The sequence below is a fragment of the Arctopsyche grandis genome, chromosome 4 (assembly GCF_051622035.1).
Source record: "Arctopsyche grandis isolate Sample6627 chromosome 4, ASM5162203v2, whole genome shotgun sequence".
NCBI lineage: Eukaryota > Metazoa > Arthropoda > Insecta > Trichoptera > Hydropsychidae > Arctopsyche > Arctopsyche grandis.
The window spans coordinates 32326142-32353970 of record NC_135358.1 but is presented as its reverse complement, the minus strand read 5'-3'; the positions used below and the strand labels follow the sequence as shown (position 1 = coordinate 32353970).

General features: G+C 33.7%; 1 protein-coding gene across 1 annotated transcript in view; it reads right to left on the bottom strand.

Moving 5' to 3' along the window:
• Positions 1-2850: 2850 nt before the first annotated feature.
• The window catches only part of vvl (ventral veins lacking), a 93304-nt gene continuing 68325 nt past the window's right edge, over positions 2851-27829 (bottom strand). Inside the window, exon 2 of the mRNA XM_077428689.1 lies at positions 2851-3206. The gene's annotated coding sequence lies outside the window, so the exon portion shown is untranslated. The remainder of the gene's footprint in view (positions 3207-27829) is intronic.

The following is a 27829-nucleotide window of genomic DNA, read 5'->3' as shown; positions in this document are numbered from 1 at the left end:
TAAACTGATAGATATGAAATTTCAGTTTAATAAACTAAAAGGTTTCTGGGAAAAACATAAAAAAACCACGATTCTCTAGAGTTAAAGTACTACTTCCGGTTCAGATAAAAATATTTAAAAAATATCAGGTTATAAAATTTGTAATTTCTATTACGAGTGAAAAAATTTCAGTTCGATTTAGTTAGCGGTTTGGGAGATAATTGAATTGAAAAACTTAATAAAAAGGGGACACCTTTAAGGGGAGGTACCATTTCCGGTCAACTTAAAAATTTGAAAAAAATTTACGTCGTGTCCATAAAAATTTCAGTCACCAATACTAAGTTTCAGTTTGATAGAAGTAACGGTATTCAAAAAATCCCCAAAATACACAGACACATTTTTTCTAGCTCATGAAAACGTGATCAGTGATCAGTTCTGAGTTCGAATCAGTCAAAATCTCGAGTTCGAATTTCCGTATGATCACAAAACTTCATCTATTGTTTCAACAATAAAATCAGAAAAATCAACCCTTTGAGTGCTGACGTCTTTTCTGTTGAAAGCTCGCCACGCTGAAAATTTCGCGAACATTTCCAACTAGAATTATTTAGAAATACAATAGAAAGCAGGTATAAAAATTTAGTTTGGTCGTTAGTTATATCTAATGGCGTGTTGATCAATGGTTAGCCAGATATTTTTCTCGTGGATGCTTAAGTTGTAGATAAACAGAGTTGTACGTGGTACGTGTTTTTTTAGATAGTTTTGCACATGCAGGAAAAAATTAGCACACCCACTCTATGCCATTGCGATCATTGGCAAAACTTACCTCCTGGAGTGTATTCGGTGATATTTCGTCCTTTTATTGACATAGGTTTGACAGAGATTGATAGCAGTGATTGCTATATTTGAAGAAACTTGTCGAAATAATAATATCGTATCAATTAGCAATAATATGAAGGCGTGCCTATTACAGCTAGAGTATATTGTGCCGTAATATTAAGTGTGTTTTTACCATAATTTATTAGCCAGGATACTTAGTCATTGCGCAAACTAAACTATAACAGATTACCTAAACACAATCTGCTTTAGGTCATCGACTTTAGAGAGTCTTTAATTAATATTATGTATTAGATGTATTATGAGCATTTATAAGAATTGTAAATAGGTTTTTGAGCTATTTTTCCTATTATGCTGTACATTAACATTAGAATAATATAATACTATGATTACTAACCAAATTAAATTAAATTGTAAAATAGAACATTATCAGTTGATCAGTAGCTATTAAAATAGATATAAGATGTATTGTGAACATAATTTCGTAATAATAAAAAGCATTTAAAATCAAAAAATCAAACTAAACCATTGTTAATTCCAATGATGTTTTGAAATAAAAGGACAAGGTTGAAATGAATTGACCTTTGTAAAAAAGCTCCTGTGGTGTTTTCGTTTCTGCAAAAAAGGGTTTACATATACACAAAGATCTATGCTTAAACAGGCCCCGGTATATTTTTTTCATTGTTTCGATTTATCCACTTGTAGACCTCCTTCGACCCGTTCGACGCGGTCTATTAATACGTGTGTAAAAAAAAGATTGAATGCTGGGAAGAAAAAAATGGTGTTTGATTAGCGCTAGCTGTATCATTGTGGCTCGTATGGTCTGGGCCCATTAGACAGATCTCACTTTCTCGTTTATCGGACCATTAGCGGCCTTGTAACTACCGGGTAATCTGTCGAATAAATAACGGTGACGTGTTTTGTGTTCAGACCAAATAAGACAAAACAGTCCGATCCCATTCACCGGCAGTGTCGTTAACGGCCGAGCCTAATCCACTAATTCCCACACTGATTTTTCGAATCGGTTAAAAATTCCATTCGGTTTACCTTTGACCGTGTATTATGTAAATTCGGACAAGAATACCGTATTGAAAATTTTGTCGTACAAAGATACGTATCAATATCGCTGTCGACTTCCGGTCGGTTTTTAAAAACATAAAAAAATATATAAATAAAAAAAGCCGAGAACGTTTGACATTAATTTAATGTGAATTTTATCTGTGGTTTGTGTTCGTATGGAAATTATGTCAAATTTTCAAATATGCGAAGGACATTATAGGAGTTAAAAAAATAATTAACCTATACGCTTAATTTGTTGCAGATGTGCTTGTTATGCAACTTTTATTTTTTTTTTTGGCCAAAAGTGGATAAGATAAATTTGAATATAATTTGCATTCAAGTGCTTCGAAGGAAATCGGCAAATTTTAGTTTTATTCAAATTAATAGTCGTTTTTACTACGGTGAATTTTTTCTACTGCACATGCTGATTTTTATGTTGTAATTTATTTTACGGACCGATGTAGCACAACCTCAAAAAATTGTCGTTTATTAAATTTCTAAAAACGACAATTTTTTTTTGGCTACTTAATAGACAGATTATTAATTTTATGTATATTATGCTAATTTTGAAGAGGATATTAATCTGCTCATTATCACATCGATCGCTTTCTAAGGATAATAATTCGATCACGGTAGATACTTATCTATACACGCACTAAATAGAAATTTAATATCAATAAAGCAATATACATATGTACAAACATACATAATATGTATGTTTGTATATTATATACTGACATTAAAACACGTCCTTCTAAGATTAATAGTATTTTGCTTATCCAATCCAAACGTGAAACAATAATCTTGAAGAAACAAAAATGGTTATACTATTATGTGGCTTGGATCTTATTTTTAAAACTTAATTAATTTTAAAATTAAATCCAAACATTTTTTTGCAAAAGCTCTCGAAATAGAACTAGAGAACAATTAGGCTAATGAAAGAGACATCGATGAAGGGTCAAAAGCAAAACCCAAACAAAGTTGCACATTTTCCAAAGAAATTTTTATATTTTCCTTACAACATGTAATTTCGTAACGGATTTACATTTGCAATAAAATTTCATCGTTCCAAAAGCGTATTTTATATAATATAAAATACAAATGGTCTTCTAAGCACAAAACGAACGCCCGAGTCCCGCTCATAAACAGCACTGTTTATTCCGAATGCGCGCTCATAAATATTTCACTCTATCGCATTGGGTCAATGTCAACATTTTCCTATTTACAACTTAACACTTTCCATATTTTACACGTCGAACGGCGAGAATCCAACGGCGAGAGGCTGCACAAGGATCATCTTCATCCTCATTCGATGCAGATGCTCACGAGAGGATCTGTAAAATAGATAAAAAGTAATCGATAGACATTTGAGAGACTAGCGTGTGAGTTTATGCAATATTTTCAACAAGTTTCCATCGACGAAGTGGACATTGATAATATTGAATGGTGATTTGTAAACGATAAAAGTCGTATTCCGCATACGGTCAGCGTGCGACATAAACTATGAAAAATATGTATCTTTGATAGCCTTGAAAGTACATACACAATTCAAAAAAGATAAATTTTCCAGAAAGCAGCGAATCATATTCCATTTTAAAATCTTCAAATAAGCTTTTTCTATCCAATACATACAAAAAACAAATCCTATTTGAATTATTCGCAGCCTTTCAAAAACCCAAAAAAGTTTTCCTTTAATATGATTTGAATCTATATATGTATATGTATATAAAATTGAATGTCTGTTTGTCTGTCTCGTATTTGCTCCTAAACTACTCAACCGATTACGATGGAACTTTCAGGATTTGTTGTATGCATGTCCAAAAAGCTAACTGTGAAAAAAAACGGGGAAAAACCTCTTAAAAATAATATTCGCAATTACGATTTTACCGATGCGACAGTTTGAAGCGCCATTGTGTAGTCAAGGAAATGTGTTCGTTGGTAACCGCGTCACCAGTTGGTTTATGACCTGACGTCTTTTAAGAGACACGAGTTGAGCTCCAACCATCACTTGAAACGGGAACGGGAATTGCATGCCTTATTCTGGCATTACAACGCATGCCGGGTTCAGCTAGTTGCATTTATAAAATGCAAAGATTTTCCGGTCGTTTAAGGTCTCGACGACAAATTTCATGCCAAATAATAAATAGAAAAAGACCGTTTTATAGCTAGAGCCAATACGAGAAATTTGCCTTCGAAAAAGTCGATTCTTGTTTTGATCAAAATTTGACTTTCGTCAGGCCACCCATTGCTATGATTTTTTTGTCATGGTCTTGTTTGCTTTTAATGAGGTTTTTATACGTGTATGTATGTATATATGTATGTCAGGCAGGTGTCATGCGTGTCTGAAGAGTGTCGTCTGAATTGTTCTAGCGAGCCAGTGTTAGGGGGAGGTGGGAGGGGTTTGTAGGTGGAGTGGGCGATTGCTGGGTATGTGTTGGTCACGGCGTATCTGACCGGTGGTAATTTATATGGAGCATTAGGCGTTAACGAACAGGGCGCAGTGCCGGTCAGGTGCAGTCAGGAATTACACGGTAGCCGGGCGTGGGCGCATTCCTCGCCACCTGCGCCGCTGCAACCGGTGCAGTTGCACCACGACCACGACAAAACAACCAGAGGATCGATCTCCTTCGCAAGTGATCGGCATTCGATCGCCCGCCAGACAATAAGAAAAACTATGATGAATTTAAAACGGCCATCATGGAAAACTGCATGGGTGTATGTGGGACCGATTCCAACACTTGCAAACATAGCAATTCAAAAATTCGACTGTGAAAACTATAGGAAATCAGTGAATGCATGTGATTTAAAGGGATGCGGTGCATCCGCTCTAAAATCACCAGACAAATTGAACGACAGATTAACGGACGGCTGCTTTAAATGCAATTCTCGTCTTCTCGAATGATAGATTGCACATCAGATGACGGGTAACCTTTCGATGTGCACAGATGCAATTATTAAAATGGTAATTTTTAAAATTGAGTTGGATCTTTCAGGCGAGTTTTATAAGGCAAGATTCGATAAGTTCCGAATCTTGTCTTATTAAACTCGCCAGAAAGATCCAAAACAATTTTAATAATTGCATCTGTGCACATCGAAAGGTTACTCGTCATCTGATGTGCAATCTATCATTCGAGAAAACGAGAATCTGTCGTTCGTTTGTCTGGCGATTTTAGAGCGGATGCACCAAACCCGACTTAAAGATTTGTCAAGAAACAAATATTTTCAAAAATCTTTCGTAAATTTGGGATCATATTGACAAAACTTTCGAGTGACTGTCGTAAAGACAAAGAAAACATTTCGTCTATTATTTCATAATATTTTGAATCCTTGAATTGTCATTTTTTTATATGCTTTTTATTATTACTAAATTATGTTCACAATACATCTTATATCTATTTTAATAGCTACTGATCTACTGATCATTTTCTATTTTACAATTTTAATTTAATTTTGTTTGTAATCATAGTATTATATTATTCTAATGTTAATGTACAGCCTAATAGGAAAAATAGCTCAAAAACCTATTTACAATTCTTATAAATCCTCATAATACATCTAATAAATAATATTAATTAAAGTCGACGATCTAAAGCAGATTTTGTTTAGGTAATCTGTGTGTATGTATGTAATGGAAAACTGCATTAGTAAGCATTTTAATGTTATGGACTTATCTTATGTAGTTTGGTACTATCTACATATATATGTCATTTAATTCATTATAAGCCTTTCTATATTCTATGGAATTGCATTCGTCGATTTCGCCCATATAAATAATATATGGATAATAACATTATTGAAAAATAATAATAATAAATGATAATAATAATAAATAATAATAATAAGAACAATCAATCAATCGAATCGTCGTCATAGAAACTTTGACTTGTTTTCGATTCCCAACCAAAAATACTTACATACATATATACAAAGTCTCTTTCGAAATTATATATTATTATAGATTCGAAATTATATATTAGATAACAAGAAAAATGTTCTAAATATAACATGTAGATATAACATTGAGATCAAATACAAAATTTTAATGCGTAATCTGTATATTCAATATACAATGTGTACATATATATCTCCCTGTGAAATTACGCTTTCACTAGTAGAAGTATACTTTCGCCAACTCAATCGGTCAGTTCGAAAGCATATCACACAAATCAAAACATGCTAGATCATAACACCACCAATAAGGCGTTCCTTTACAATATAAACCTGTATTTATCATCAAATATGAAGCTGAATTTAAACAAATTGCGAAAATTGGTCTAAAATCATCAAATATGAAGCTGTATTCAAACAAATTGCAAAAGTTGATTTAAAATCATCAAATTTGTCTTCTGATGTAATTAATCATTTATACACTACAGAAGAAATCGAAAAAGTTTGTTGGAGGTAGAAGAAGAAGATACAACATTAATAGAAGTATCAGAAGTAAATGTAAAGTATTCAGAATATGAATTCCCTAAATTCCAATGAAAGTATACTTTCTCTGCTAGTATGAAATCACGACATTCCAATGAAAGTATACATGAGACGACTTTTTGAATGATGAGACGAATTTTTCTTATAGATTCTGTTTTCTGCCAGATCTGCTGAATCTGCTGTCAATAACAATTTTATTATTATGGTAAACGCATTTATTATTTTGTTATAGTTGGGTAAAAAAAAGAGTTCATTCCCATACATTATTAGTTTATTACTAATGGCTTTAATTGATGGAATTTTTGAGTCTACTTACATATGTATATTCGGGATAGATATTACATATATAAGATTGCTATTATCAGTCGTACTCGAAGAATGACAGATGTTTTTCAAAAACAATATTGTAAGGTCAAATCCACATTAATACTTTTTTGCTAATGTAACTTAAGCTGAAATGTTTTTTATCCAATTCAATTTAAAATATACATACATATATGTAACTCTATGATGAAATTAAAACGATTTTTAATTAAAAGTCACATAAATATCAAAATCGAAATCGCATGCATACACTAATATAGCAGGCATATTCAAGGATAACTAAGATTCTCATAAATTATATTTGGAATAACCTTTAACGCAATGATATACCATAAAATTATGATTTATCTTGAATCAACGCAAATGTTCCTACTATTTCATACTAAGCGCAAACGTAACGACAATTTGAACGTTTTAACCACTCTTCTTATCGGAGAAATTCGATCGAAATAATACGAACTGAAAATAAAATTAACAAAAAAAAAGTTATAAGACGAGGGCCCTTTCGAGACTACTTTATGGCTCGTAATTATCAGACGCGCGAGATTAAATTTTTTCCAACATCGGCTACCATACACGTTCGATACATGCATAAGTAATATAATAAAATACGACAACAATTTCGCACGACACTTCGTTTTACATGTAGCTCGTTAATTTATTTACGATCGATAAATACTTTTTGACTGCCCGTTTATTCACACGTGTTTCGAAAAACATTGACGTCGATATTTGACGGTTAGATTTTCGAACTGTTTTTTTTTTCAGATTCAATGAAAGAATAAATTGTCCATGTGTAGTTCTTTTTGATGGTTTCGTTTTCGGGTTCCAGGCAATACGGTAGCCCGTTCGCTGCGGACAACCTTTTATGACTGAAAAAGGGAACAAAACGACCCAAGTCGAAAACCTACCGAAAAAACAAAGTAAAATGAAAATAAGAGTAACGAGAGGCAAGGGAAGATATATATAGGATGGTAAGTAATTAACGCTGTTCGGTAATAGGTCCTGTTTTCGTACGATTCACCTTTAAGAACGTATCCAGGTTAACTGATACTAATCTCGTTCATTGTACGTGGGATAATTACAAACTTCGTTTATATAAAATGAATTTTCCTTCATTTTTATTTGTTCGCTTTTTTTCTTGATAATATTTTCGTTGTTTATCTGAAGGAGAATTAGTGATGTTAGATTATTTATATAAATAAATTCCATCGAATTTTTTTACCGAGGCATAATCAGAGTATACATCTCGAAGTATACATACATTCGTAATTTGATGAGTTGAGATTTGTTTTTATATTTTTTTCTAGAAAATCAAAAGCGGACGCGTCTGAAACAAAAACGGCTTAACCCCGTGCGCGCAAACAGGGATTTAATAATTTATCGACGATGCACCGTTTGTCACCGCTTTTTTCTGTGTCCATTTTCGCCGCGGGATACTCAGAAATATAAATAAATAAATAAATAAATTTTTGACCGGTTCTTGGCGTATACCTTTGGCGGCTTTCGTAGTAGATGCGCGCGGCCAGATAATGCGGCCATTGTTCGTGGCCCTTCGTCTCTTCTTTATTTAGGGCATTTCATTATATGTTTTATTGGCGGTTTCGATCTACCTATTGTGCCCGCTTAGGGCCCCCATTATTTTGACTTTGGGGCCCCCGATTTTTTTGCGTCGATAGATTATTTTTTTAATTCGTTTATTTGCCAAGTCGCTCTTGTCTCTCGGATCCATCGATACGAAACATATATGCCTAAATTTCAAATGCTATTTCAAAAGCATTTTTTTAAACACTATTATTCGGAGGAATCCTAATTTAAAACTTCAGATTTTCATATCCGACAAATAAACATATAAATCATTTTTTTATTTGTACCTACCTTAATCTACATAGAAGCAGCGTGTAAAATGTTTGTGGCTCTGTAAAACGGATCCGCCACTTAATTTAGTGTTGTTAACACTTTTACCACCGCTCTACGTGATCTCGATTTTTTCATACGATACGACATTATACAATCTACGAAAATTCTTAGAAAATACAACAACCCCGAGAGAAGCACGTGGCAAGGAGTTTTTATCGTTCGGACAATCCCTTACCATCTCGTGACTAACGAGAGCACTTTATTAAGACAGTTATTGTTTATTTAAAAAAAATAAATCTGTACGATTTATTTTCTGATCTGACATCTTTTTTACGGATTTGAAATACGTGACTGAAAATTCAAGCAATATATTATTTTTTCACATCTGTCGTAGGAATCGTATATTTTGTATACATAAGTTTATTTTAGCATCTTCAATCGAATAACGGTTATCAGTATCTCATTCTCCAACCGTCGTTTTAACGTATCTCCAATTGTGCCAAAACTAATATATTCAGACTCTTTCAAAAGCGTATGCATACAAAGAGATCCTCTTCTGTATATTACAATCTATCGATCGACACTTTCCCATGAAAATTTCAATATTGGTTCGATTAATAGCTCAGAAATAACCCTTAAGCCACCTAGGCGTACGGAGCAGGAATCCCCTATTCAAATTATTCACACGCTCATATCGATAAATCTTTGCAAATCGGTAAACCGAATGATACAACCCTTTGATGGATCCTTCAGTCTATCTCCATTTGAATATGACAACAATAAAAAAAGGTAAAATTCTCATGGCCCGAAAAAAATACGGCATCCTAGCGCAAGTGTATGTATGCAAATGGCATAGGCAAAAAACGCACCCCTAACTACCGGTGGGACCTTGTGAAATTGCATCATTGTTGGGTGCATCGGATTTCTATGCAAGAATACCTGTAAGCGGACAATATTGTATATTTGCATTTTTTTTCGCACACAGGGGAGAGTCTCAACCCTTTGATGAAAAAATAGGGTGGGGTAAGGTTACACTTAATATTCAAAGAGGGCAGGTACTCTTTTGAATGATTTCGCATAAATTATCAGGTCAGGTAGACTGTGCTTTGTTGTTATCATCTGCATTTTTTTTTCACGCGCTGCCCCCGGAAAACAAACATGGGGTAAATGGGGGACCCAAAGACGATTTTTTCCTCTCAGACATTATGCAAAGAAGGGGTTAACCCATCCTTTTTTAAGGTTGAATGGGGGCCGTGCACATTTATGTTAATGTATGCATAAAATTTGTTGCACCCGAGACTCTTGCGAGCCAGTTGCATAAGGTCGACTTTGGCGCGGCACACATTCGATTCCCGTTACTTATTTCGCGTTTCCTCTTTTTTTTCTCATGGTTTGTCCTTTTTTATGCAAATGGTAACACGGCCGACAACAATCGTGAGGGTTGCCCGAAAGAAATCCTTTCGGAATGGGCGCGTATTCATTTTTTCGCAGGACACCGCGTCTTTTTCTGCATACGTAATTCGGCGTGTGAATAGATATTGGGTATGGAAAAAAACGGTTCCGTAACGCTTTTTTATTCTTATCCTTTTCTCTAGTGGCTCGTCTGGGTATCGATCCCGTTACGGCATTAGCATTTTGTGTGAAAAATCAATAGGAAGAGTGCCCTGAAACGGAAATCTAACGGATTATAATCCTTCGCCAGGAAACATTCGTCCAAATAACGGCCATTACAGAAATTCGAATTGAAACTTTTTCACATAAAAAGTCCAATACGATAAAATCAAACATTCATACATATATGTATTTTAAATATATACAAATGGAATTGCTCGGCGTTGCTTGAGCGGATGTACCTACGTTGAAAATAGAAATAAAAAATAAAAAGTGAATTGTGACATATGACATACATATACATATATCATGAAATAATATAGAAAATTTGGTAGTTGAAATTTAAAACTGTATATTTGCATAACGGATAGTCATATTATCAGAATTTTGAATCGAAAGTTGAAGAAAAATAAGTAAAAAAATTCGAAATAATAGTCTCAGTTCCGTAAAAAATTTTTGAGAGTTATAAATTTAAAGCTATAAATTTACATAGGGAACAAACAAACATCATATCAGACGAGAGGATATCTAAAAATAACTAATAAGAAACTATAAAAAATGTCAAATGTCAATTCCGGTATATTGAAGCTTAACCTTATCGTCACGTCAAAAAAATCATAATAGATAAAATCTCCAACAAAATATCAAATTGTAAACTTTGAAGTATTGTGGAGCATGTTTACAAACAAAATGCAAAAAAAAATTGCCGAAATAAAAAACCCGCACTTTCACACCCTTTCGAGAGAAAAAAATACGCACCGGTGGGGTATCCGTTTTTTAACCTTTTCACCGGTTGTGCACATTTTTCGTAAGTAGTTACCATTGTTAACATATTTTACAGGTGGTTATTAGGCGGAGCAACACAAAAAAGTGCATAATATTAAAACTGCATTATGCACTTACGCTCAACCGCAAAATTTTCGAGGGGCGTGTTAAATACATATATTTTTTAAACTCATTTCAGCGTTCAATAAACGTGTTGACGTACGTTAAAATTTTATATTCTATATTATTAAAAAAAAGCCACCGCTCACCTCTCTGCTCACCTCCAACAATCGATAATAACGGATCAAATAATCGATATAAAGAAACAAAAATAAAATGAAAACATTAAAAGATCGTAGATAGAACGTAAATATGTGTAGTAATTACAACTCATTTTGATATGAATATATGTACATTTGTATACTATTATATTTTTAAAAAAATTCTTCCTTTCGTGAGACCTAACGACAGAGCAATTTATCGACCGCAGAAATCAGGGGATAAAATCACACAAGTTTGCTTGAACAATTTGTTTCAAACAATATTTTTTATACAAACATTTTACTGTCGAAGATTTTCAAACTTAAGCTAATAATAACAAATAATTGTTAACATATATTTGCAATAATTGATCCTAAACGTCTCCATATTATATAGTTTATTATTTTAAGTTTTTAAAATACGATATATTTTATTACATTGTATTGTAAAAAGATTTAAATAGTGTGAATGATTGGCACAAAGAGAACTTTTGTAAGATGAATGGTGTCTAAAGAGGCCCACTATAATCTCTCCAATTTCTCGATCGTAGAGATTGGCTACCTAAGATGATTTCGTACATATATAGTAGTTATATTGTTCATTACACCAAATCAATAAATACATTGCCCAACTTTAATTCGGACAATAATTTATCAAAAAAAAATTCTTGTCAAATTAAATTTTTTGTTTTTTAAATATATGTAAAAATAAAAATAAAATTATATAACTTTGTTTACCATATAAATGTGTGTTATATAAAAAATATAATATTATTATAAATTTGAAATTAAATTCAAGTAATGGTGAGAAATGTGAGTAGGTGGCCGATTTAGTAGGAACCATTTCAATAATGAAATCAGAAAAATTGACAAAATTTTAATAGGAAACATATATCAACATATATCCAAAGTCTGACCAGCAACACTGGATCAGGACTCGATCCCGTAACCCCTTCGTTGTCAGCATTATACACTAACCACTGTTGGTCGTAATTATTTTGGAATCATATTATTTTTAAGCGTCTATTCAAGTCAAATTGTTTAAATTTACCTATTATAAAAAAATTTACCACTCAATAAATAGAATAAATCGTCTCAATAAGTTGATCAATTAGTTTTTATTTTTTATTTATTTATTATTAAATAGCAAATTGCTAATGAATTATTTCACAATTAGTAGTTTTAAACTAAAACTAACAACTATAATATAACATAGTTAACAAAACTATAATTAGTAACCCTAAAATAATTCCAAACAGCATTTTATTGAACTTTCATATATAATTACGTCATCTTCCACAGAGGTATCCATTAACACCTCTCAAGAAAGCACCAATGTTACCTTTAAAGCACCTCTAATACTCTCAGGAAGGGCATTGTATATTTGAACACCTCTGTACAAAACAACTCCTGCAGTTTTTCCCTTCTTAACTCTACCTATAATTAATTTATTCCTATTTCTAGTTTTATAATTTATTATGTATATCTCTATTCCTAACTATATGATTGTTAAAATATTAAGGTAATAGATTCCTATCTAGCTTATATACAAATTTAAAAGTGCTTAATTTAAGACTATTTCTAATATCCAACCATTTCAATTCATCTAACATTCTTACGTTTCCTGTAAGACGAATTGAAAGTTGGAATACGAAGACGAGAGACGAAAAAATATAAAATTGGAAGACGAATTTCATGATAATCATGAAAATAATTCTTTGTTATTAGAGTTATTTGATCAAAAATTAAAATATTGTTTTACCTATGTACATATGTATACAAACTGCATACATAGTACTAGTTTATATAATTGACGGTCATTAGTCAAATATTATATGTCACAGATATGACAAGCCACGTGCCTTTCTAACGAAATCTAATCTCATCTAAACGAGTATACGTACATTAATTTGGCACTATCTGATCGTACAGTAGAAAGTGAGATTCGGTCAACGTTTCACGCGAAGATTCGCCCGAAAGAAAGCACGATTCGAATTCAACCCTGCATCAACCGACGATTTTTTCGACAGTACTTATATTTACCTTTGAAATTGTCGAAAGGCCGAAAATCAACGCTAATTTACCATTAGTGTTGAGTGCGGTAAGCGTTTGAGAAGCAGCCGTCAGTCACGCGGTCGACACGCACTCATTACTGGCACGCGAGCCCCAGTTGCGGTCGAGGCAAACGCCGTTTGAGAGCCCCTGGCCTCGTGTTTGTTTTACCCTTAACATTCACCAACCCTTTAGCGTATCCCTTAACCGCGAAGACGACCGCAATTGCCCTATCAGTACCCACATATGGATAAGTTGCTGCTTATATGTTGACAGTGACTTTATTGACGATTCATTCTTTTTTCAGTATTTTTTTTTATGAAATAAATATAATTATAAATATGCGATTCAGTGCAACGTTTAGTGATTTATATTCAACTAAATCCCCATTTTATTATATTTAAATTTTATGAAAAATTATGTTGAAATGTTTGACATTACTAATTGAAAACAAACATGTCTTCGTTTCATTGAATTTATTTGGAAACTATTTTTTTACAATACATTATTTATATGTGTTTTTTTATATCAAATTTTATATTTTTAAATTAAAAACTGTAATTTTGTAAAGCAGACAAACAAACATGTATGTACATAAAAAAAAATTGAAATAATATTTTTTATAGTATTTTCTAAGTAATACTTCATCTTTTTTATCAATGGCTTGATTTTTTTGATTTTTAAATGCTTTTTATTACTACGAAATTATGTTCACAATACATCTTATATCTATTTTAATAGCTACAGATCTTCTGATCATTTTCTATTTTACAATTTAATTTAATTTGGTTAGTAATCACAGTATTATATTATTCTAATATTAATCTAAAGCATAATAGGAAAAAGAGCTCAAAAACCTATTTACAATCCAATTTATCAATGGCTTGGTGCGCAGATATTGTATCGAATTTTAAATTTGTAGATACTGGAATAACTCGGGTTTATCCATTCAAGATAATTTATGTGGTATACAAAAATTAAATTGAAAGAAAAAGCCTGAATTATATACAGTATAATATGTGCACCAAGCCATCGATTTTATTATCGAAATATTTCATAATAATTTGCTTAATTAAAATATTTCCGTTGTGTGCCAACGTTATACGTACCTATGTAAATATGTTTTAATAATTTTATGTAACAATTAATTTGGATTTTATATATTTTTTTTATTGGTTCCTAGAAATGAACCCCTTACATATCAAAATATTGTTTAATCATTTTTTATAACTCCAAAAGCATACTTTGATCCCTTTTTACAAACATTGTATCATTAAAACGAATTCCACGATAAAAATGAACAAAAATAGACACATGCGAATATAAAAACGTTAAATAATTATTAATTTAACTGAAATTAATTTCATGAAGCCTCTAAAATCAATCTATTGCTTCATTGATCACAGATTCAGAACCCCTGTTCTAAATATTTAAATATTTTTATGAACTAATAAGCTTAATTATTCCATTGTACATTTACAGCAATCATTTCCGAATCAAAATCATTTAATAATATACATTATATTCAACTATGCGTCAAAATATTTTATTGCATACAAATAAAATCAGTTTACACATTATAATGTACAATAAATATTCATTATCCATACATCAGCATAATAAATCAATTACATATGTCAACAAATTACATAAAAATAATGGACACATTCAAATATATTATAATACGTGTAATTATTATACATTTCAACGTTAAAAAAAAGTATTAAAATTTTTCAAATTATTTATATAGAAGTGTGCATACGGGCAGAGAATGCATCCGGATGCACATTTCCGATATATTTATTTAGGGCATTAAAGGTGCGACGATTCAATTTGCATAGTTGGATCATTTGTTATGTCACCGTTTCTCAAAAGGACGCAAACCGTTATCGGACGCTTTTGAAAGGTTTAACCCTTTCGCGCCCCGATAATTTATTGCTAATACGCGAACAATCGCACAGGAAACAGATACGAAATATATCCGCATCAATTTGGCGCCCATTCGATTTCCGCTGATATATTATCGTTTTATTTAAATTTATTCAAAATTATTTAAATGCCACTTTTGACCTTTTTTTCTACGGAAAAGTGTGATCGCGCGCGCCCGCAACGGGTTAAAAACGGTGCCGTTGCAGTGACTATGACTTTTTTTTTGTTATCCTTTGGATATTTTGCATATGTAACTGCACTTCGCCTATAAAAATGTAAAATAATATAATACTTTACGATTTTTGTCCGCTTAATTTATTCGCGCGCGGTCTTTTTTGCCGCGCTGTATATTATATTTGCGTAATGTATAGATTTTTTATTAAAATTAGGTGCGTTGTGATGCAGTTATCGAACGTAATTTATTAGTATTGTTAAAACCGTGAAAAATTAGCCGTACGAATATTTTCGGAATGTAAATCTAATTTTTTTTCATATATACAATAGATGCATGACTTTTGGGGCCGCCTGTAAATCATTAGATTAATCAGAAATTTTCTTCTTTTGTATATTTAGTTCTACACATATGTAGATAAATGCAATCATGAAAAGAATACATAAATATATAAAATAAAGTGAAAATGATTTATATATTTATATAATGTATGAATTAACCAATCAACTACACATTATACAAATATTCCAATATAATGTAATTATCTATATTTGATCGTATTTAAAATAATTTTTAGAGATCTTGTAATCTTGCCATTGTCTAGTATATATGTATATGTACATACATATGTATATCAATTATTTAGACATAGTCTCCCCCTCCTTCTTTCTATAACACGCTTTCATTCCCTATATAGCACGTTTTCGCGTTATTACGCGATTTTCTTAATATCAGTCATTTTATTTTTATTTTATTTTATATGTATTATTTCGGTCATATAATTATAATATATTTTACCTAGCATGCTTTAGCCCCCCCCCCCCCCTATACAAGTAAAGCTATCTACCCTATACGCTTCTTTAAAAAAAATTCTCCATATAGCACGTTTTTTACTAGATTTTTATTTTAATAATTACTTGTTGTTTTACCCGGCTTCGCTTAGTATTTGTAATATAAACAGCTTAAACATGGCGAATCTAATAGTAAATATTTATTTGTTTTTTTATTAAATTTATTTCAATCGAAAAAAATATAATATTCATCCAATTGAATTGTCGTCATAGAAACTTTGTTTTGTTTACGAAGTTTCCAACCAAAGATAATTAAATATACATACATACTTACATACAAAGTCTCTTTCGAAATTATATATTAGATTTTGATTATATAATTTAAAAAATTATAATTTAACTACCAATCTATAGAGTCACCAACCTACCATTCCAACATATCAACAATCATTCTCATATAACACGCTTTCTCACTACGTGACTTTCTTACAACAAGCTATTTCTTTTTTACAACGCTTTTCTATGTTCATTTCGCATATTTCATTTTTTTTCAGTTATACGTTTGTATGTATATAATTTAAAAAAGCAAATTTTACTTACCATGCTATAGAGGAAGAATTGCATAGTTTTACATGGTTCGTTGACTACTTCGCACAAGACGATCTCGCACACGTCACTAAAATCTTGATAAAAGAATATCTGGCACTAAAAAATTCTACCCACCGAGAGTCACACACGTGAACCACCACACTAATGAGAAATCGATTGTCAATTGTCGATTGTCATGTGCGAAATTGTCCGTTTATCAAATGGATTTCTGGTGATCCTTCGATATTATTTTTAATTCAGAACATAATTATATTTAATATGTCTATTCTTGTTATTCGAGTTACAATAGAGTGCGAATAAATTCAAAAGTACACTTTGAAAATTAATAAACGGTTCTTATATTATCATTACGGGATTCTATCGAATTTTTCTTATACATTAAACCTGTTTTTAATGTTTATATTGATTACATTTAAATTTATTTTCTTATTTATATATGCATTGCGCGATTTTAGCGCCGCGCTATTTTGGTTTGTGCGATTTTTTCACGTGGTTTTCGCGTGTTTTTTTTTCAAGCGATTTTGTGACGGCACAAATCTCCCCTCCTATAACACGATTTCTTACTCAAATATCGTGTTACAGGCGGGGGGGGGGGGGCTATATGTAAATCGGTTCGGTGATTATTGGTGACAAAGCGCTCGCCCAAAAGTCACTAAAATCTCTATAACGGAACATCTGGCAGCCGAAAAGTCCATCATACTAACAAGTCGCCAAATATTCCGTATTCGCGATATTCATACTTATGAGCGATCGCAATGTGACTAATAATACAATTACCATGTAAATCGGAGATTTACTTTTAATTAAAAAAAAATGGATTTATTTACTTTTATTACTTTTTTAGCAAATGCGTCTTCGATACTTTACTTGCAGAATTACTTGGCATGTCTCTTTTGGTGAAATAAATAAATAAAAATGCTCTTTCAGATAAGTTTGTATCGCTTCTAGTCTCTGACTCCTTCCAAACTCTGTATGTAGTCCAAATTAGAATATGACACCGAATTCTTTATATAGTGAATCCATTTATGTACATTTTGTTTTTATTTGCTATCGATCCCCTCCAATCTCAAAAGCTCTGAAAACGATATCTTTTCACTGGATATCGTTACGCTTTTATGCCGCATCGACACCTGTGCAGCTGAGATCAATAATTTTGAAAGCGATAGCCACTACAGCCCTTATATGACATTTGGTGTGTGTTGAGTGTGTGCGTGTTTGGAATGCTACCTGGGACTTTACCGGGACCTTTTGCCGGGAACTTTACCGGGACAGACGGACGGACGTTTACGGCCCGCGGCGAGCGCTCGTAAATAACGGCCCCGCCGTATAAAACCAACAAACTTACGAGCGGCCGAACATGCCCCGTATTCAATTATGTGGCACTAATTGCGACTACGGCCCTGGCGGTAAGGAACGCGCAATCCCGGACCAGAACTCATTGGTAAATTTTACACCAATGAATCCTGTCAAGGTTGTTAAATCCAAATCGACCGTCCCCACCCAGAGTTTGCCAATTTCGTCCTCATACAAAACCTCCCCATTAACACTGCAAAATCTGCACTGGATCATTACTAGACATCGGATTGCGGATTGGGGCAAATAGATTTTTTGTTATTATTAACATCGTCCAAAATCGTTATTAGCCCTTTGAATGCTGACGAACGCCGATAAGCGTAGGGTTGCCATACGTCCCAGTTTACGGGGACATGTCCCCGTTTTGAGGCTTGCGTCCCAGTGTCCCCTTCAGAAGGATATTTGTCCCAGTTTTCCATAGATATTATTTAAAAATATATCTTTCCGATAATATATAATTAAGTGGGTTTGCACAAGAAGCAAATGGTTATCACTCCTTCCAGCAATTACAAGGATACTAAGTATGTGGGAGACGTTGAAAGACGTTTTCTTAAAAGAAGAAAATGCTCCAAAAGCGATAATTGATTTCTTTAAAAATCCTTTGTCAGAACTTTACACCATGTTTGTACACAGTATATATTTCACGGATTCAATTCACGAGGAAGTAATGTACATGAAATAATTTATTGAAAATGAAACACGTGAAGAATGGGATACCAAAGATGTACATGATAAATGGTTATGCTTTTTTAAAAATACTAAAGAAACAGAAAGAAAAACTAACCTACCAAAATTGTGCCAATACCTGCACGCTATCCCAGCACATAATGCACACGTTGAGTACACGTTTTTTCATTAATTAATACTCAGTGGACAGATGAACGAAATAAGCTAGAAAACAGTAGAAAGCATAATTCAGTGCGTTTTCAATTATAAAATGACATGCATCGAATTTTATAATTATGTAAAACAGAAAAAGGAACTCCTTCAAAAACCAAAAAGTCAGAAATGTATGATTGGGGGGGGGGGGGGTGTCCCCGTCTATGGTTCGACAATTATGGCAACCCTAGATAAGCGTCGTATTTTGAGCATGTACAAAGTAAACACGAATACTCCCCGAACTCACGTAAACGACAGCTTCTATTCACAGTATACAGCAGCGTATGTTCAGACAAGTTTTGGCCGAGTGGGCTTACATATATATATATACATACATTACAGGACGCGACGATACGGTGCAATATAGTTTGCGTAGAGTCAATATCGTCAAAATATGACGTTTCTAAAAATATCCATGTGCACTTTTGTTAGTACACTCGTTACTATGACGTCACCTCGTGCGTGAATATTTCCACAGTGGCTAAAGAAAACCGGTTTTGCGTGACATGTACTGATGTATAGCATGAATAGATTTTTGTCTACTTGCTGTTACGTTTACGCCAGCAGTTAGATATTAATGTCTCCATGTAAAATGTACCAAAGAATACTTTTCGTACTGAATATTATTTTATTTTATTTCATAGAACATGAACACTCGCCTTTACAGATCGCTCTAAAGCCACGAGTGCACTTAAACAGATACATACAATACAATCAATATACATAAACATTTTATACAATGAGAATTCTTACAAGCATCCACAATGGAGACATTTTTGCAGTCATTTTATAATCAAATTGGCGAGCCTCAAGACGCTGAATAACTTGAGATTAGCAAGAGACATAATGTAAGGAAATTCCAATTATATAGAAACCATTTCAATTAAAATCAGAAAAATTGGCAAACTCTGATAAGCAACAATCAACCTGAAGTCTCAAACCATGATCTGGCCGGCAGCGAGACTCTAATGGGTATCGAACCCGTGACCACTTTGCTCAAAAGCATAATAATACATTTATTTATTTATTTATTTATTCTAAACAGACCATTGTGGCATAACAGGAATTCCTAAAGCGCCACAATGGTCAAAAAATATAACACAAAAAAAAAACAAAATAACAATTAAACATAAACATAAATACATCCATACATAAACATAAAAAATAGCATTTAATAATAACAGATAAAGTAAAAATATCAAATAAAATATAGCATAAGGAATGCCTTGCACCTACAGCCAGTTTCAATAAATATGTAAGAAACAACTACAAATACAAAACATCCCTGTAAGGCCCAAATGGAAGAGAGTTAATCAAAATTTCACTCATAAATCACAATCAATCATGAAAACAATGATGAGCGCAGACTACCAGATAAATGGGTTAGAGTAATTTCCGACAATTTACGTTCACTAAGGTGGAAAATATCACATTCAGTCTCGGCAGCAACGATTTCATTAAGAAGTCGAATAGCTCTTGGAATAGGAGCCATTCGAAAAAGGACTGTGCGGGCAGGAGGTACTGCCAGCAAATGATGATGTCTACCACGCACATAGTGATTAGGGACATAAAGTCCCAACTGCTCCAGCAACAACGGGCATGACGTTATGACATAATCTATATGTATATAAAATTGAATGTCTCTTTGTCTGTCTATATATATAGGCTCCTACAGAATACAATGAAACTATCAGAATTTGTTGTATGCATGTCCGGGAAGCTTACTGTGAAAAAAAAAAACGGGAAAAAACCTCTTAATAATAATATTCGTAATTACGATTTTACCGACGCGAAAGTTTGAAGCGCCATTATGTAGTCAAGGAAATGTGCTCGTTGGTAACCACGTTACCAGTTTGTTTATGACGACACGGCGTTGAAGAGACGCTGTTGAGTTCCAACCATCATTTGAAACGTGAACGGGAACGAGAATTGTATGCCTTATTCTAGCATTGCAACGCATGCCGGGTTCAGCTAGTACAGAATAAAGCTAACCACTAGTCCACACATTTTCGTACAGATATTGCGCAGTTTTTCAAACGGTGCAAATTTTTTAACAATTGCATCTGGTTGCTACCCTTATATGAAATACTAAGGATTTTTTAGGTACACTTGTCACAAAGTATGCTCGGATTGTCAACTTAGAGTTCTTTGAGCGATGACCACTATTTATCAAGTGTGCTAGTGCGTGCACGGGGCCACTGATGACACTATGATTCGGGCAATGGTCATATTATATGTGTAAGTTAACACTCAACGGGTTGAATTTAAATCGTCCATATCGGATTTGCAATGTTTGACTGGCGACATTGACGTATGGCGCGCGCTACGGAAACGCTCGCTTTTTCGCTCGGCACGCGACTGCCACAGCCAATGGGTTAAGCGACGCCAGTATGCGTCGACGCTACCGGTGAAAGTCGAGAAAATCGCAAGACGACCAAAAAAAAGTGTGCCAGGCGCTGGCGACCAATGTGTCAATCGTGTGTCCGAGTGAAATCATAGACATGCGTCGTCAACCTTTCGCATCACGGTCACTTTCGACGTCAAACTCATATTCTGTCACTTCGAATTGAACGTAAGATGAAATTTCCTGCCATTTTCCAATACATTTTTAAATATTTTATCATTTTAAATTATTAAAATAAAAATTATAAATTATTCATAAAATTATTTTTTTAAATCATTTTTGATTAATACATATTTATTTATTTATTATTTTTATAATAATAATAACAATAATATGAGCAATGTGACCTGACAGGTTGCCCCAAAGTGTCACACAAGTCTTACAAATAAAGAAAAGAACAATAAAAATTACCAATCATTCATATCATTCAAATAGACTCGTGTTGAATCTCATGAACCTGACCAGCTCATCAACCGACAATTGAACAGGTCCAAATGTTCATCTATCACATTAAGGTACCGGAAAGCCTTAACAAGAGACGAGTTATTGAAAGCAGACGTTTTCGCAGGAATAGGTTGGAAAAATAAATGATGACGCAAAGCTCGAGCACATTCGGGCACCAAAAATTTAAGTTCCAATAAAATCGAAGGGTTGTCAATACTTCCCTTTAATACTACAAATAAATATTTGGAAATTGCAATAATTCTTCTCGAAGATAGTGAGTCAAATCCAAGCATACCTTGTAAAAAGGCAGTGGGAAATAAATAGGGGTACTATTTATATTTCCTCATATAAAGGCATATAAGAAACTTTTTTTGAACTCTTTCTATCAAGAGAGAGAATTTAATTTCAGTGGGACTCCAAATTACAGACTCAAACTCTAATATGCTCCGGACAAGCGAACGATAAAGCAACACCATTATACTTGGATATTGGAAGTAGTGAGAATTGCGCAAAACAAATCCAAGCATTTTGGTAGCCCTACAGCACGTATCTGAAATATGAGTCGAAAATTTGGAGTCACTCCTAAACAGTATGCCAAGATCAACAGTTGAGTCAGGTCGCGTTATATATGTATGTAAATGACCTATTCTGTACACATTTCGGGCATACAAATATATTGGTAGTAGATAAAGTAGAGGGTGTGAAGAGATTGAATTTTCAATAGGCAGGTTACGTAGCTACATAGAAGTATGGAAGGAAGGTGTACAAGAGAAGTGCCAGAATGGAACCCGAGAGAATATAAAAGGGTAAAGTGAAGTCTAAAGGGAAGATGGATTAATGAAATTAAGAAAATCTGTGGGGTGAGATCGATGAGAGTTGCTCAAAACAGAAACGAGTGGACGCGTGTTTGAGGGCTGCATGGCAAATGGGTGTAAATGATGATGATGATTTGATTTGATTTGAAATTCAGTTCAATCAGTATTCTAATTTTCGCCGTCCTGGACAAAAATTATTTTTGCCGTCCTTTTTATGTATATTTATATTTTAAAACATAAAACAACACAACTCAAATTTTTTTCAGTCATTGTGCAGGCGAAGTTTTTAAAAAAACATAATCTATTGATAAATTGCAATTTCTAAAATTACTTTGCCTATTATTTTTTACATTATTATTTCTGTGACGTCAGTATTTTCCGTTTGAATCAACTTAAAGATACATATATTGTTTATCAATTACATTATTTATTGATGATCGAAAAATTGTGTCACCGAAGGGTCGCCATTATATATATAAAATGTATTATGAACATTTATAAGAATTGTTAATAAGTTTTTCAGCTTCTTTCCTATTATGCTGAAACACTAACATTAAAATAAGATTATACTATGAATACTAAGAAGAAAAATAATATGTAAAATGGATAATAATCACTTAATCAGTAGCTAATAGAATATATCTAAGATGTAATGTGAACATAATATATTAACAACAAAAATAAATTTTCTAGAGATAGCTCAAGTTCTTGCACTGTATAATTCAATACAAAACAGTTAGATTCTATAATATTAATTTTATTATGAACATTTATTTGCATTCGTTGAAAAAAAAAACGCTTCAATGCACGACAAAAACTTGCACGCACTCAATAGAATACGTATGTAATTTTAATTGGCATTTTTTTAACAGTTGACAATCGCAATTTTCAAACGTTGCAGCGTAGCCTTTTTTTCACCGAATTATATGTAATTTTCCCCACAATGACGATACAGGGTGTGGCCAAAATCGCGTTACCTATTAATGATTCATCATTACACCTGAATGCGTCACCGACGTTTCATCCGACAAAATGGTAGATCGCGATCTCCTTGAAACCGTCGCTAAATAGTAGCCGTTCTAAACAGATACATAGAGTGCCTCATCGCAAAGGATAATCTGCATGCGAATTTTGCATATCCGTTGATCAATTGCATGGAGACCAAAACAAATGGAAAGAATAAGTTTTTCATCGACGTGTTTTGCGAAACTTTGGCACTGAATTCTATATAAAATCAAATTCGCACAAGTCAGAATGAAACAAAATACATATGTATAACCAAGAGAGACGATTAGGCGAAGTGAGGAAAATATGTAAGGTAAGATTTCATATAACAATGGATGGTTTTACAGTTTTGGATAGGGGTTCAAAGCGCAGTCTTGGAAGTAGGCAAACTTTAAAGCTTGATTTCTAATATTTGACCACATTTATGGACATACATATATGTAGCTTACCCGACCATATTAGTCAAAATATAAAATATATAAAAACGGGCGCGATGTATGTATGTACATATGTGGGTATGTGGCGGATGCGTCGACCAGTATGGAGATTTAAATAAAACAAATTTTAGAATGCCAGGAATATGTGCCTAGAGATATTTAATAAAATAAATACACGCAAACGAGGCACACAACCAATCAACGTGATTGGACTAAAACATTTGAGCAATTAGAGCAACGATGATACATTCTGACCAATGGGTACCTTTTAAGCATCCGCTATTGCGATGTGGCGTGACGACCGATCGTGTCGAGGAGACGCGGGGAAGTGGGGGGGTGTAGAGCGTCTGACATGTGCTCCTAATATTGAGCACCCGACTTAGAATGGGTGACGTCAGCGTCAGATGCGCTGCGCGGGAGCGTACACACATACACACATTCATTCATTATTTCGAACGGGTGAACGGGTTGAATCGGCAAGCGTGATCGATATCGGTGCATCCCATATTCGTTATCGATCACTGTCAAACAAGGATACAATTTTACCGAAAATGGTCCAAAGGGTCGTTTTGGTATAGATCGCTGAAGGATACTAACATAGAATTTCAACGACATAGGTCGAATGTGTCGTTTTGAAAGTACTATCCCATGCACGCGTGCCATGAACGTTACATTTTTTCTATATGTTTAAAACTATCTAAAAAAAAACCACGTGCCACATTCACCGCTGTCTGATTTCGCCCTCCTGGCAATAGACAATTCAGGGTAAATAACGTATAAAAGGTGTACAAAAGAAGTGTTCAAATGGTATCAAAGACAAAATGTACATGATGAAAATGAGTTAGAGACTTAGGGCCGGGCCGCACCGTGCGACTTGCGAGCGACTTGGTTGAGGGCGACCAAACCAATGCATGCAGGTAGATGGGACATGCCACACCCGTCAACTTGTTTGTCGCACACATTTCCATACATGTTTTCGTGTCGCGCAACTAGTCGGCCGACAAAGTTGCACGGTGCGGCCCGGCCCTTAGGTACATATATGCCTTCGTCTATCAAGATTGTGTACAGCTATAATAAATGATGATGATACAAACTGCTCAATTCAGTTTTAGATTGGAGCTAAGCTCAATCTATGAAAGTGTATACGTGTATCACGTAATTCGACGTGATACAGACTTCAATGCAATTGTGGAACTTTGGATAGGTTCTATGATACATTGTAGGTGTGTCGCACCGGGATGGGAACCGGAAACTGTTGCCGGGACGAGGAGGAGTCATCGTGGTGGGGTCATCAGCAGTAGCGGGCAGGACCAAAGGACGTCGTCTTCTCCATCATCAGTTGAGGTTGTTCGCGATGAAGCACGGAGCAGGATACGGAGGTGGCACGTAGCAGGCTCACACGCACACACTCTACCCGGCTCGTCCCGACATGGCGTCACCCGACATGAGACATGACTCAACAGTCATTCCCACACTTTACAATGAAAATGTCATTCGAAACGTCATCGCGTACATACTAAGTCGAGGTGTCGCCGAAAATGAAATGTCGAACTCGGCGGTTTACTTGCCGATCGGACTCAATAGATGCGAGGTGCGGCACAGATTCCGTCAATCTTCGCTTCTATGGAGACTTTGCATACGACTGAAAATCCTACCCGAAGATATCAACGTTTGAATCATCGATATGTACATATGTCCATCTAATATATAATTTCGAAAGAGACTTTGTATGTATGTATATATGTATGTAACATTGGTTCGTTGGTTGGGAACAACACATTCGATTTATTTTTTTAAATTTATTTTAGTTTGGCTAGAACACTATCTCAACAAACATGTTTCAATAGAAAATACTCAATATAAAATAGTATTAACAGTGGGAAAAAATCCCAAGTGAAAATACGTACTTTTGACTTTTGATTTGAACTGGACGACTACTTAGAGAGATTTGAAAGCTAAAAAGTAATACAAATGAAAGATAAAATATCCGACTATAGATTACAATATTCATTTTGAACAGGAAATTGACATATTTTGAGACATCGACCGAACAACACCAAGATATAGAAAAATCGCGCGATTTAAAAAACATATATATATCTCCGAATCTAGAGCCAATCAACATTTTTTATTACCAGATTCGTGTTTACTGGGCATAGATCTATAAGAATAGTCATATCTCATCTCTGAACCATTTTTCGTGTCGAACAGTGTAATTGTACAAATGGTACCCGAGAGAATGTAAAAGGATGCAAAGAAGGCCAATCATGTACAAGGGAGATGAATGGATGAAATTAGAAAATTGTTGCTCCAAATAAATACGAATGGGAGGGTGTTGGAGAATCTTTCATCCAGCAATGAGTGATAAAGTTTTGTAGATGATGATGATGATGATTATAATAAATAAAGCTGTTCAGAAAAAGAAACTTTTCAAATGAATTATATTCATATTTTTGTTTCTATTGCCTATATAACAACACTATTGTTTGTATGAAATCGATAGAAATGATGGATATAAAACAAATTCAGAGCATATGTATTCCTATTAATTTATTTAAGTGCAATAAAGCAAATATTTTTATGCGAAATGTACCAAATGAATGATCAGGTACTATGTACCAGAGCAAAAGAAACAAAATTCTTAATTTTATCGTATTTAATAAGTCTTCTTTTTTAACCAGAGCTGCTGGTTGGTATTGGGAAAAAAAAGCCAGAGTTGAAAAGTTAAAACGACGTATAGGTAAAAAAGTGATAAAAAGATGTAAGTTAGAAGACAGTAAAATAAAAGATATTAGGGTATAAATCATCATATGAAGGACAAACCAACTATCATTTGCTATCGAGTAGTATTTAATATTCAAACGTCAACCATTGTATGATGGGCTTATACATTATATTATTTAAATTAGACAGTGTATATATGTAGACAATATCAATGCGATAAATACCTATAATAATGCAACACTCAACTAACCTAGCCCAACTGAAATACTTATTATATAATTTTACAATCAAAAAAGTAATAATTAAAAAAAAATTAAATTGATTCGTCATATTGAAGTATTACATTTTTTATACATTATAATTTTAATTTCAAATTAAAGTGTTTGTAATATATTTTCGATTAAATAAAATCGCCCGTTATTCTGCCGCATTGCCCAATTTCGCGCTACATCGTTACTTCGTAACGATGGGGCACACTCCAAATCTGCAACTATGCGAATTTTCATCATTTTCTCGAGAGAAGGAAACGCTCAAGGTCGCATCCTTCGCAGAACGGCAACGACGTTGTTGCATTCGAATGCATTTAATCGAGCAAATGCTTGACCACGTTGACCTTAGAGCTCGTCGTCTATAAAAGAGTATGTGGGTGAGTGGAAATGTCCCGTAATATACTACACGCGACTTTGATTCGCTTCACAATGCGCCGTTGCAACGAACATGGTTCCATTTTAAATAGACACTATTGTCCTCGAATTGAGGAACAATGTGACGGACACCGAGGTATTTCGCATCGCAAACCGACCGCAGATGTACCTTTAAAACGGACCAATTTAGAAAAAAAAATGTCGCACATATGAACATACAAGGTTGATAATATTGCGGTCGCTCATTGTTTATTGTTCCAGATATATTGGTTTCACATCTGATACTCCACATAATGGTTCATTTATATCAATGCGAAAATATGATAATTTTTATGCTTTTTCGATCATTTTGTCTTGTTCCGTCATGAAGGTGCTACTGCTGTTTGCGCTAGCTCTGTTGCTACGTCACTGGGAAGTGGAAGCCCAAGGAGACATCCTCGTAAGTCAA